Here is a 12513-nt window from a genome sequence, read left to right as displayed (position 1 = left end):
TATATATATATATATATTAGTATAGTTATAGTTTGGTTATAGTTCATATAGTATAGTTATAGTTCGGTTAATATAGTATTTAGGGGGCCTTGAAGTAAAAAAAGTTCAGAACTGCTGGGTCTAGAAAGATTTCTGATCTCAAGTGAACTAGTTTAAGATGCTTTAACATCATGAAAACTGTATGAAAGTGTGAGCCTGACAAGTGCACCGTAATTCTCCTTCAGCACTGATGTTTCCATGACCACGTCCATCTGTGAATCATTTGCGTCTGGTATATCGCGTGCAGTGTCTTTAGAGCGGGAAGTGCTAAGATCCTCTTTACCACATTCAGAGGCATTCGCTCTCGCACCCTCCAAAACAAATCAAAGGTTTCCACCGCTACTCTAATATGGGATAACCAGAACTAATCTTTCACATACCCTGCACCCAGCCATTGCACAAATAGTGATTTCTGTTGCCTAATTAAGCAGTTAATTAGCTCGGGTGTCTTGAGTCCTACACCCTGAGATACGCTTGTGGTTTTAAGGATGGAAGTCCCGTTTTGATTGAGTGCTGCTGCTGTGTTGGTCATTACGACTAGCAGCGGTGGATTTGAATTGCTCGAGCAGCTTGAGGAAACCGAGAAGAGATTGAAGGCAGGTAAAATGGGGGGATGTCATTACCTTGCAGGGCAGGTCCTCAGTTTCATCAACCTGGCGAGCGGGGTGGATGGTTCATAATGTTCCTTCCCACCGAGTGAACCCATATTAAGCACCAGGGTAGAGTGTGCTAAAGCTGTCTCGTTTATCCATCTCTTCTTCGCTTTCAAGCCTTCTAACCAATCCCTTGATGCCATGTTGGTTGCTGTCACCTCATGGGAAGCGCAAATAAACATTCTGACTGGGATAAGAAGGTCAGATACATTATAAATTGATTTAAGGGCATAGTTTAATTTACAAATTGGCTTGAAAGTTCCCTCACTGAATTTTGGCCCACTGTGTTGATGTTTTTCCAAGCGATATGGGGTGTCACGAAAACATGCTTTGGCCAAAAATCCACAGGGATCTGCAGAAATATTGCAAACCTCTTGAACATTGTTTGCGAACCCTTTAACCACAACCATGAATCAGGGTTGTTGTTGCTTTGTCCCCCATCTGTGTGGTCAATGCAGTTTCGTGCGAATGACTTTCTTCTAGACCTGGTCATATCAGGTCACATCCTCCTCCAGACTTGGATATCCCGATCCAAAACCTTCTGACACAGTCTGTCTAGCATGTGGGTCTTCTGGTATGCAAGAGGTGTCCCGTTCTTTGCATGTGCTATTTTCTGCCAGGCCCCAGAGAAAAGGAACAAACTGAAAAGGAATGGCAGGGCTCTTTCTTCCTCTCGGGGCAAAAACAGATGAGAGAGAAAGAGAAACAAGGCCAGAGAAGTCCATGGTGGTGTGGTCAGCCTGGGCTGGCTGGCTGCCTGTCTGGGTCTAAGGACTCCTCTATTCCCCGGTGGTCTCTGGCTCAGAAGCTCAGTCGTATTCAGCAGCTAAACCACACTTGCTCCGGGCCAGACTCGACTCACATCAGTGATCCACATTCAACCTCTGGGAAATCAATTGTCTCAGTGCTTATGCTCATATGCCATGGATTTAACTCACAGTGTGTACATACTGTATTAACACAAAGCATTCAATTATCATTCTATGCACATTTGATTCAAACCAAAATAGTTTTTGAATTTTAAGAGTGAGTAAATGTACTTTGTTTGCCTAGTCAATGTGGACATCATATTCAATTTTATGCAAGTAAAAAGAAGAAGGGAAGTAAACTTTTGTTTGTTTCAGAAATCACCTCTACTTTAAGCTCTGCCTTAAAAACGTTACTGACAAATTAGCAACTGTTGTCAGTCGCCATTTTCTCAACTGCTTTTTTTTTTTTTTAAATGTAAATCTATAGACAGTCTTTGTGTTTGGATAGTTTTAAAGGCAAGTTTACAAAAATTATCCAGTAATACTGCAATAGTGTTGCAGAGTCAGTTATAAGGTATTTGAGTTAGCAACAGTAATTGAGGCAGAGCTTAGTGGAACGTCAATTAAAGGGATAGTTTACCCAAAAATGGAAATTCTGTCATTAATTACTCACCCTCATGTCATTCCAAACCTGTAAGATCTTCGTTCATTTTAGGAACGCAAATTAAGATATTTTTGATGAAATCTGAGCGCTTTCTGACCCAGACAGCAATGCAACTACTACGTTCAACGCCCAGAAACGTAGTAAGGACATCGATAAAAGTCCATGTGACATCAGTGGTTCAACCTTCATTTTATGAAGCTATGAGAATACGTGTTGTGCAGAAAAAAAGGACTTTATTCAACAGTTTCCATTACTCCAGTCTCCAGTATCACATGATCCCTAAGGAATCATTCTAATATGTTGATTTAGTCATATGTTGATTATCAATGTTGAAAACAGCTGTGCTGCCTAATATTTTTCTGGATATATGTTTTTCAGGATTCTTTGATAAATAGAGAGTTCAAAAGTGCAGCATTTATTTGAAATAGAAATCTTTTGTAGCATTTAAAATCTTTTACTTTCACCTTTGTTCAATTTAATGCATTCTCACAGAATAAAAAAAAGAAGAACCTTTTGAATGGTACTCCAGGGTATTGCTAAGTGGCTTTCACAATGGAAAAAATAATGCAATTTTTCCTTCCAGAACCCTATTTTTAAACCCCATTGGATAAAGATAAATATAGGAAAAAACATTATTGTTTGAGATTAAACCCCAATAAAGGGGGCAAATCTGTCATACGACAGCATAATTCACAACAATGTAAGAGACTGCATTCTTGCAAAGCTTAAATCATTGTTAAGCGTGCCTCCAGGCCCTTGCCTCCTCCTTAACTGGTGTGAACACAAATACACTGGTGTTAAGAGAGTCTGCCGTAGCACGTCTGGCACGATGGGATCACTTCCTTCTGTAGACTGGGCACCCACTGTCAGCTCGACCCCGGATAATTAACCTCTGCCACTGGAGTTCAACAAGACAACAATCCCACAGAGCTCTGTGTGTATGCTAGCGTGACTGTGTGTGCCCCGTCTACAGGTGCATGTGAGGGTGTTAAGTGTCATCCTTCTCGTCATCTGCAGGCATGGGGCAGGGTAATGGAGAAGGCTAGGAACACATGCCCAGTGCTTCGGACGGCGTAGCAGGTGGCTGAAAGTGGGTCGCGCGAGGCTGGGTCTTTGACTGGGGTGACTAGGTTAATTAAGGGGTGAGTCTTCAGGGCCTGGGGGGCCCCAGGGCAGGCGGTTGGGGGGTTTTGGGGAAGGGTTGATCGAGTGCAGAAAGAGGCCATGCCACTCACCCGCTCCGCTTCCTGTGGGGTATCTGTGCCTCTCTTCACGAGCGGACCTCTGGATTCATAAACTCGCACAAACTCATGCACACGTGTAGCACATATGTTCTTTGGGACCTGAAGGAAGTGTTTTTTAACTGAGTGTGTTGTTTCTCTAGAGCTCACGGTTGTGAAAATGCAGCTGTGCAAATCCACATCGAACCGAAAAAACAACAGGCATTGAGTTAAGCGCGTCTGATTAGTAAAAAGTCTGATTGTGAAATGAGTCTTGATGTCAGGTACAGAAGATCTGTAAGCTATTATTATGTAAGAGTCTGGGTCTCAGGGAGGCAGTGAAGTTTGGCAGGTATCATAAAACAGAAATTGAACGTGACCTTTTGTGTGTTCAAAAGATGAAGAGGAGGATGAAGAGGTCACAGAAACGAAAGCTGGCCCAGAAAATGACCTGCAGGAGGAGGAAGAAAGCAAGGACACAAAGGAAGGTAAGAGCTAATTCTTACAAAACCTGCCTTTGAGAATATTCAGGGGAAATTATAGAAAGACAGAAATGATACTTACATAAGCAAAATGGTTTTTAATAATAATGATAGTAATAATAATATTTATTTATTATGTTTTATATAATTTTAAATTATTCATATTAATAAAACCATTACAAGTATTACTACATTATATTATTATATTTTTTCTTTTCTTATATTTTCTTATTAGAAAACACTGTTTTTATGCCCTAATGCTGCAACATGCCCTAACTATCAAATAGTATATTATATTATATTATATTATATTAGTTTTATATTATTTTATAGTATAGTATATCATGGTATAGTATAGAATAGTACAGTACAGTATAGTATAAATATAGTATATTATATTGTCAGAAAGCACTGTATTTTATGTTCTAATGCTATAACATGTCAGAGCTAGAGCTATATATTATATTGTTTAAAAATATACTAAATTAGGTATTTTTTATTGTATTATAGTGTTAAAATTAGTCTGCTGTATTTAAAAGGATTGTTATAAAAAACTATATAAGTCTATGACATATCCCAATTTAGATCGCAAGATGTGTGTGTGAAGGTGTTCCAAAGGTTGTGCTCTGTTAAAAAACATATTCTCTACACCTACTGCCTCCACCTGGCTCAAATTTAGCACGTTTGACTTCTGTATGTTGGATGTTACACGGAACAACATCTGCTTAGTTCAGACTCAACAAGAGAGACGTCTCTTTACAGTAAAGCCTGACGTTGAGGTGCATGTTCTGCACACATGCTCCATAAGTACTAATAGAAACCATAACAGATCTGTAAATAAATTACCCACACTGACTAAAATGGCATTCAATCAGGCTGTTCCACAAGGGCAATCCCTTCTGTGTTGGCATAGCTGGGATTTTATTGTCGCCTTCTTTTGATGTTTCAAAGGGAAATGCATCCCGTTAGTGGTTAATAAGCCATGGGTGGAGTGACATGACATTGAGGGGTTTATTAACATGACGTAGCACCTCTAATAATTTGCCGTGTGATTTACAGCTTGTGCTGTTATGCAAGTCATTCGGCGTAAAACCTTCTGCCAGTGAAGTAATGTGTCTATCTTACAATTACAGTACAGTCAGCATTTAAAACTATGATGCAAACATTTCCGCTACTGTACAAGTCACATTTTTCCTACCTGTGCTGCTTTAGTAGTTTGTGTTTGGGCCTCGCACACGTCAAAATTCCCAAAGTCACCAAACAGGATCAACAGAGCGTTGAGTGGCTACTCGCGTGTGACCCTTCCAGCCGTATCAGATGGCATTCTCGCCGGTTGGGGGCTGGGCTTATCGGGCCACGGCATTCTGGGTCAGGCCTGATCAAACTTTAATGTCACTAGACCCCAGCAAGTGGACTTCAAAGCGAGCGGAGAGTGCATTCTTTGTGCAAGTGTACAGGGTAAATAACTAGAGAGAGGCCGGACAGAGGCAGACTGTGAAAGCGCACGAGGGCTTTGACTCCACGCTGACTTTGATCATGTTTTTGTCTTCCTTATGAGTCATCAGAAAAGGAACGCAAATCAAGTGGGCTCAGATCAAAGGGACGGGCCCCTAATAGTCTGGGAGAAAATGGAGAAACGCAATAACATCAAAAACGGAGGAGAAAAACTGGGCTTGTTGTCATTATGGAGAGACAAACTAAGAGCGGTGTGTGTGCTGTGTTCGCTAATGTATTTGCTTATTCATTTATTGTTTGTTTGTCTGTCATTTTTACGCCCATATCTCCCTTCTAATTGGCTTAACTACCTTCAAGGCTTGTTGGGAGTCAGGAAAAAGAATGCGGGCGAGTTTGTTTAGGTTCAGTTTGTACAGTTACTGTTCAGCGTTATGCCGTATGGCCATGATTTTGTCTGTGGTTAAATCCGTTTGTTAGTGTTATTGTATGTAAGTGGTAGGTATAAACACATAGCCCATCTTTGCGGCCAAGATGCTTTTGTGTGTTTGTGTATTAAAACGTATGGCCTGTTCTGTGTTTATTTACTCGGCAGCTGTGTTTACATCTTCATTTTGTTGTGTTTTGTCTTGTGTGTGTATCAGGCCACCCGCGGGAGCTGACGGAGGAAGAGAAACAGCAGGTTTTGCACTCGGAGGAGTTCCTCATCTTCTTCGACCGCAGTATTCGTGTGATAGAAAGAGCTTTAGCTGAGGACTCCAACATCTTCTTCGACTACAGCGGACGTGACCTGGAGGATAAAGAGAAAGTGATGCGTAACAAGATGATTTCTAAGTTATATATGAAGTATTTTATCTATTTATTATTTAGTTTATTTTTATATTTTATTTCAATATTAAAGTGATAGTTAACCCAAACATGAAAATGTTGTCATCATTTACTCACAATCATGTTGTTCCAAACCTGTATAAGTTTCTTTCTTATGTTGAACATAAAAGAAGATATTTTGAAGAATGCTGGTAATCGAACAGTTGAAGGTCCCCATTGACTTCCATAGTATTTCTTTCCCTAACTATGGAAGTTAATGGTTTGGTTCTTCAAAATTATTCAAAATAACTTCATTTTTGTTCAACATAATAAAGAAACCTATACAGGTTTGGAACGACATGAGGGTGAGTAAATGATGACAAAATTTAAAAAATAAATAAATTCAAAAAATTCAAAAGTCATAAATTAGAAATGGTTAATTACTAATGGTTATATTATTGCAAATTTGATTGTTGTGAAATGAAATTTATGTGAAAAAGTGGACCACAATGACATCCATGGTAATTAATCTACATGAAATGAAACCCAAAACACAAATTGTAGTTACACAATATAAACTGCTTAAATCATCTGGATTTCATTTGCATATTATGTAAATTTAATATTTACATAATATAATTTTCAAGCAATGGATGTATAGGTTGCTCCAGTGTTTTATGCTCTGTCATAAAAGCCTGTTAAAATTATCACATTTTTAAAAATAAATTTATAGTGAATTTTCAATCTTTTGCAGTACCTAGTAATGTAAATGTAACAAAAATAGGAAGGGTCAGTGTTAGTCTGTAGTATTTATAATTAGGCTGATATAAAAACAATAGAAGACTATAGTATGCTCTTAATGAGCGAAGTGTGTGTGTGTGTGTGTGTGTGTGTGTGTGTGTGTGCGTGCATTGTTCTTCTAAGAAATTCTTGCAAAATGATGTCACATCCATTAACAACCTCTAATTTTGCTCTTCTGTATTGATATTATAAACACTGTTATTTTTCTGTGCATTTGTTTTTAATTTACATATTTCGAATTTTTTATATATATGGATAAAAATGTGTATAAAAATGTTGTATTAAAACTGTTTCTTTCTATCTATCTATCTATCTATCTATCTATCATCTGTCTGACTGACTGACTGACTGTCTGTCTGTCTGTCTGTCTATCTATTATCTGCTTTAATTTTCTGTTGTATATGGTAAAGTGTGTATTAAAACCCCAGAGCCAATGTTAATAAGATTATCTCCCTGTCAGAGATCTGCAGGGTGGCTCCAGTCTCTCTTTCAATCGTCTGTTCTATGATGAGCACTGGTCAAAGCATCGGGTCATCACCTGTCTGGACTGGTCCCCTCAGGTAGACTGACCTCCCTCTCTGACCTCCTGTATGTGTCAGCACCTGTTCATTTAAAAGGGAGAATCCTCCCATTCTTTGTCTCTGAGTCAGCTTTATCATCCTCTTCTCTGTTCTCGCTCATCTTTCTCCTGCCTTTACTCTCTTCTCTTCATATTTCCAGTACCCTGAGCTCTTGGTGGCCTCCTACAACAATAATGAAGACGCTCCTCATGAGCCAGACGGTGTGGCTTTGGTGTGGAATATGAAATTCAAGAAGACCACACAATGTGTACATCTACCACTGCCAGGTGAAAACCCTTAACACAAAACAACTTTACACCCTTACCCTCCAAAAATAACATCACACTGATTATTAAGGGAGCGAAAATTGTGCAGGAAAATGTTAAAAAGATGAAATTGTGTGAAAATGTGATCATTTACTCACCCACATGTCATTCCCAACCTGTATGAGTTTTAACTCTGCAGAACTTGAAAGAACATATTTAGAAGAATGTTGGTAACCAAAGAGTTGCTGGCAGCCATTGACTTCCATAGTATTTTTTTCTCAATGGCCAGCTATGGCTACCAGTTTGGTTACCAGCATTCTTCAAAATACCTTTTGTGTTCAACAGAAGAAAGAAACTCACACAGGTTTGTAACTTAAAGGTAAATAAATTATGACAGAATTTTCATTTTTGGGTGACCTGTCCCTTTAAGACATTGTAAACAAATTTGGGTTTAACTATTTATTTTAGTTTTTAAAGTTTTAACTTTTCGCTGAGTTAAAAATACATTTATTGTTGAGTTTATTGTTACATACTGAATGCTATATTGCATAGTATTTAAAAAATTGTAGGCAGCATGTAGTACTTACAATGCAGTAAGCATCTCACTAGTATCCTATTCCAAAAATACCAGTAGTATTCCAAGCACTTCACAATAAAATTATAATAAAACGACCTAATTGGAAAGCCATGATAAAGGAAGTTGTAGCTTCAATAAAAGGGAGATCTAATGGAGCATACCACTTCAGATGACGAAATGCATTTAAATGAGCCTAAGGTGATTTAATTAAAGGTACATGCTGGCCTTGGAGTACCGCAGCGGAACAGAACACCTTATTACGGTGTGTGTCCGCTTGGGTCAGGCCAAAATAATCCTGAGGTTTGTGTATAAAACATATCTGGTGTCGGTTTTGACGCTAATTATAAAAGACTCTGGGTTGAGAGTCTTTTAAGGGAGACGACCAAGTAAGCGAGTCTGGGAGGCGACAGCCTGGTGCGAGGGAGAGATATTAGAGAGACATTTCTGTAATAAAAAGATGTGGCTTACCACTTCCTAATCCTACCAGCCGCATATGTTTGCCCACCCACATGGTCTGCTCGTGCATGTGCTGCTTTTCCAGTGCCCAGCACCTCTCACATGCACACAGACGGATACACATACACATGCTTGTTTACACACACAGTTATAACCAAAGCATACTCAGACATGCCATATTGCAAATGCTTAAAAACATCAGACTTTCGTATTACACAACTTTTTTAATTGCCTTTTTAATCTTTTTTTGATTAAAACTCATTTTCAATTCTATCAATTCAAATATAATTTTGAGGACGTCTTGTATATAGTATGAGACGTTTATGGCCACTGGTTTAAAAATTGTTTGTAAAATTTCTGTTTCAGTTCTGTTTCATGGTTTCATATTAAGAACATTTTTCTTGGTAGATAATTTTTTATTTGGCTCTTTATTTTACAATCGGGGTAAAATTCACTCTTAAAGAACTTTTTCAAATTTTTATATATTTTTTTAGAAAAATAAAACATTAAATAAACATTAATGTTAACGACCCTGCAAATTTAGCCTAAATTCAGCTGTTGCTGAGTAAGGGATAAAGGGGTAGTTTGGGACCAAATGCCTGTTTGTAGTTGTTAAATTTATTTCTAATAAATTAAAGACATCAGTATTTCTTGCAATGAATTTGGGTGACAGTATTTAATGGTCAGCACTACAATTTGTGTAAAAATGTAAAAGGAAAAAAAGGAAGTAGGTTATTATACATTTGTCTTCCCAGGATGCTTCCAAATTATGTTATTTCTTGGGAGTCACAATGTAACTGTACATATTGTGTAGCAGGAATTTAATGTAACACTTGCTACTTTTCATCCTAGACCAATTTTATCTAGTTTATATATAATAGTTTTCACAACAAATAAGACTAAAATAAACTGTATTTTATAGAAAGTGCCTTGTATTTTTGATTGTGTTGTCACACAGGAGCATAAATGAAGACTCCCTTTGACCTGTCTCACTCTGTCCTTTTCTTCTCTACAGCTCAGTGCTACAAAAAGATGGGATGTATTGAAAGCATATATACAATAAAAACGTAAGATGAATAACACACAATGGCATTTCACAGCTTTCCTTCAGAGTGGCCTGAGGTTCAACCATCCTTTTTTCATCACGAGGAGAGAAATGGTGAGAGAAGCACAGGATCTCCAAACATTTGGCCGTTGGCTGAGGATGAAAGAGGTTGGGCCAATTTGCCGAGATATTGTTTTTCGCTCTGGGCTCTGTTCTAAACGGCGGTGCTCCCCACTCACTAGACCGGGAATCTTATGGATCTTAATGTGCGAGCATGTTCTGCCGCTTAACCTCCCGAAACCACACTGATCTTATTCCCTCTGAGGTACACGCATGCAAGAGCCATATACTCATCCCCCACACGCTCCTCTCCTCTCTTCTTCTCCCCTCCTATTCTCCCTTTGCGGCTTCCCTCACTTTTGGCAGGCCATGCGGCGGAGTTCAGCAGTTTTGCAGTCATTTTTCCAGATTTACCCACAGCCGCCACTTTCATGTGCTGGATACTTCAGAAACCCTCCCTCCAGCGCCGGTGTCTCCCACTTTTCCCTCAGTTTCTCTTTTTGCTGTTCCATCTTTACCTCTTTTTGCCACATCTCTCTCTCTCTTATACTCCTTCTGACACTCTAGCTCTGTTCCAAAGCCTAGTGAGCTGACTCGCTGTCTACTTAGGCAGGTTCCTAGCCATTATGGAATCTCATAAGTGAACGTACTATATACGCAGCACCTCCAAACACCACATAAATAACACTTATCATGGGAAACGTGACTCACAATTTATTTCAATAGAGTTTTCCATTAGCATGTCACTAAGCTTACAGAGTGATTCTCTAATAAGCATTAAAAATCATAGTTTTATTTGTAGATTTTTATTTTAAGATTTAAGATTGCCTTCAGCTCAGAGTTTGGGGTCGGTAGGATTTATTATTATTTTTTAATGTTTTCAGACATTTCAAAATGAAACATTTCGACAAGTCTTTTATGCTCATCTTTGGCTGCATTTATTTAATAAAAAATACAACAAAACAGCAATATTGTGAAATATTATTACAATTTAAAATAACTTTTTTTCTGTTTTAATATATTTTAAAAGATAATTTATTACTGTGATGGCAAAGGTGAATTTTCAGCAGCAGTTACTCCAGTCTACAGTGTCACATGATCTTATAATCATAATCATCAGAAATCATTATAATATACTGATTTGGTGATCAAGAAATATTTCTTACTATTATCAATATTGAAAGCAGTTGTGCTGCTTAATATCTTTAGTATAAACCATGATACATTTTTTTTCTGAATTTTAATCAATTTGATCAATTTAATGCATCCTTGCTTAATAAAAGTATTAATTATTTTAACCCTTATGCACTGTTCGTTTGAGGTGGACACTCGTACTGTTTGGGGTCTCAGAAACCCCTTGCAACGAAATGTAATTTGTAACAAAAATATACATTTATTTAACAAATGTAATTTTACTCAGTTTATTAATGTTTTTGCTCCACATTTGTGCAGTTTTTGGAGGATTTATGATATTTTTTTAAATTATATAAATATTTTTTAAATACGTTTTTATACAAAAACAGCTTTTTATGTCAAATTCACTTTACAAAAGACCCACATTCCTAATTTCAATTAATGGGGATAACATGGTCAATGTGCCATAGTTTAATGCCAAATTGTTTCCATCTATTTGAATTTTTTTTTTTAATTAAACCATGAACACCAGAAAGCCACCAAATTATTCTAGAGCATTACTCAATGGCTCATTTGCCATTTCCACAGGTATAGATATTTTCACAAGTTTTTTATTTAGATTTATGTTAAGAGATTATAAAATCATTATTGTAATAGTATAAAATGACTCTTTGTCAGAGTTTAATTTTAATATAATTTTTTGCAATTATGACACATAATTACAGTCAAACCTCTATGTGGTGTTATATGTGTGTATTACATTTACATTTACATTTAGTCATTTAGCAGACGCTTTTATCCAAAGCGACTTACAAATGAGGAAAATGGAAGCAATCAAAATCAACAAAAGAGCAATGATATACAAGTGCTATAACAAGTCTCAGTTAGCTTAACGCAGTACATGTAGCAAGGGTTTTTAAATAATATAATAAATAAAAAGAAAACAGATAGACTAGAAAAAGAATAGAGCAAGCTAGTGTTAGAGGTCTTTTTTGCTTTTGTTAATTGTATAATAAATTTATAAAGAAAACAAGCAGCAGATGAATAGAGTGCAAGTCTAAAAGGGACAAGTGTTTTTTTTTTTAAGAATAGAGTTAGAATAGAGAGTGCTAGAGTTAGAGGGTCAAATAAAGATGGAAGAAATGTGTTTTTAGCCGATTCTTGAAAATGGATATTAGTGTGTATATGTGTGTGTATGTGTGTGTTTGCATTTATTCTCCATCGTGGATGTGCTGTGGTGTCCCTCCATCATTTCTGTGTGTGTTCTTCATCGTAGCTCTGTATTTTTGTATCATTGTAATTTTATTTGACAAATTATGTAAGAGAGAGCCACTCATGTCATGTCAATTTTTCATTTCTTATGAGTGGATTTTATGGGTTTGGGGGGTGTGGGGTGGGGGTCGTGTGTGTTTTTCCTCCATCGTGGATGTGCTGTGGTGTCACCCCTTCAGTTTTTGTATTGTCTGCATTGTAACTGACATTTTTGACAAATTATGTAACAAAAAATCGGTGTTTTTATAGTTTCCCATTGATGTCTATGGGTGATTT

At 37.4% G+C, this 12513-nt stretch overlaps 1 long non-coding RNA gene and 1 pseudogene across 1 annotated transcript in view; both read left to right on the top strand.

Annotated features, from left to right (window-relative positions):
* Positions 1–6058, top strand: part of LOC107669744 (uncharacterized) — a 17415-nt gene extending 11357 nt beyond the window's left edge. Inside the window, exons 2-3 of the long non-coding RNA XR_001632028.1 lie at positions 3724–3813; positions 5904–6058. This is a non-coding gene — a long non-coding RNA (uncharacterized LOC107669744). The remainder of the gene's footprint in view (positions 1–3723; positions 3814–5903) is intronic.
* A 214-nt stretch (positions 6059–6272) lies between these two features.
* The window catches only part of LOC107670097 (cytoplasmic dynein 1 intermediate chain 1-like), a 28391-nt pseudogene continuing 22150 nt past the window's right edge, over positions 6273–12513 (top strand).

Source organism: Sinocyclocheilus anshuiensis, unplaced genomic scaffold (genome assembly GCF_001515605.1).
Source record: "Sinocyclocheilus anshuiensis isolate Anshui unplaced genomic scaffold, SAMN03320099.WGS_v1.1 scaffold253, whole genome shotgun sequence".
Lineage (NCBI taxonomy): Eukaryota > Metazoa > Chordata > Actinopteri > Cypriniformes > Cyprinidae > Sinocyclocheilus > Sinocyclocheilus anshuiensis.
The sequence above is the reverse complement of the archived record's forward strand: the minus strand, read 5'-3'. Positions and strand labels throughout refer to the sequence as shown.